The following is a 1547-nucleotide window of genomic DNA, read 5'->3' as shown; positions in this document are numbered from 1 at the left end:
TTGCATTAACAATAACAACAACAACAACAACAAAAAAAAAAAAAACAGTTTCATGCTGAATATGAAATAAAACAAAGTGATCAAAAATAGTCACTTGCCCCATAAAGGGTTAAAAGTTAATTTTCCCTTTACTGTGGAGATTACAAGCAACACTTTTTTTAATCTGATATTGTTGAAATGCTGTTTATCACTTTGTTTTGTATTGTGCTTTAAATGTCAGCCACTACAATGGATGAACTCATCAACTTCTCTTCAGCTCTGCCCTTATTGATAGAAAGGTCATCTAGTATGAATTGGATCACCATGGTTACAAAGGATAAAAAAAGGACATCCTATTTTGCTGTGTCTTCTGGGTGCACTGCAAAGAATGGATGCATCCTCACCGACATTAAACATGAAAAGAGTAAAAGGACAGTTTTGTCTGCTGCCCTTTTTTTGTCAAACTGTCCTCTATTGGAGAGAAAATGCCAAACGGCTTCACAATTTTATATACAGTAGTAAATAATAAAGTAGATGCAACAAATGGTGCACTTTTGGTCCTGTGCGCTTCTGCAGAGAGTTCCAGTGGAACAACTGCAACTGACAAGATTAAGAGATTGGAATTTGACAAACAACTGCAACTAACTTTGATCAGCTGCAAACACCTCTTGCATTTTGCATCTTCGTCGTCGTGTTCTTTTCAACCTTTGGCCACACCACGTGCACCTTTTATCAGAGACTTTGCTTTTACTTTCAATTCACCATGGTAAAATAAAATGAAATGGAAGTGGTGGATGTTGCTGTTGGATTTAACACTGTGTCCATTATAAGTATGCAGTTTTATTACCCAGAATGCACAGAAGCCTCAGCCCTGGCTTCTTCAGATGGATTGGCTGTTTCAAAAAGATATGGTGTAATGCGGCTCAAGAGATTGTCAGTATTCACATGCTGTCACCTCTTCATTTTATGATTTGGCTGAAGAAGTAAAAACCACTCACCACATCTGCGATAACTAATAATTTCAGGATTACCATTTAGGGATTTTCCGCTTTTAGGGATTTTAGATAATAGGCTGAAAAATACATTTCTGATCCACCACACATGCATTTATCCATATTTCTGTATCATGGTCTACAAAGAATAAATGCCCGCATATGTATTCTGTTTATTAAAGAAATCAAAGAAATAGTATTAAAAAAAGGCTACAAAAGAAACCCATCTATCTGTGCCATTCAAGCCTAGTTTTCCCTCAGAACAACAATGAAAATACAACATCATAAATGGTAAAGAGGATGTTTATTTGTCATCACAAATAAAAAGAACCATGCTTACTCATCACATAAACAAAAAGAGAAGCTCTCAGTCTTTATATCTTTACCGACTACTGTCAGTAAAGATATAAAGTCTATGAAGACTGAAATTTTTTTAAAAAAATCCAAGACTATCCCCATATATTGATGTTCCCAACCCCAGCCCCCTCCCATTACATGTACCAACCTCCACCCAGCTCCTTTGTCCCTCTTGAACAATGATCACAGCATTATTTGAGTTGGCCAGTTCTTTGGGCC

Source organism: Telmatherina bonti (genome assembly GCF_933228915.1).
Source record: "Telmatherina bonti genome assembly, chromosome: 14".
In the NCBI taxonomy this organism is placed as follows: Eukaryota; Metazoa; Chordata; class Actinopteri; order Atheriniformes; family Telmatherinidae; genus Telmatherina; species Telmatherina bonti.
Note: the sequence above shows the minus strand (reverse complement) of the source record.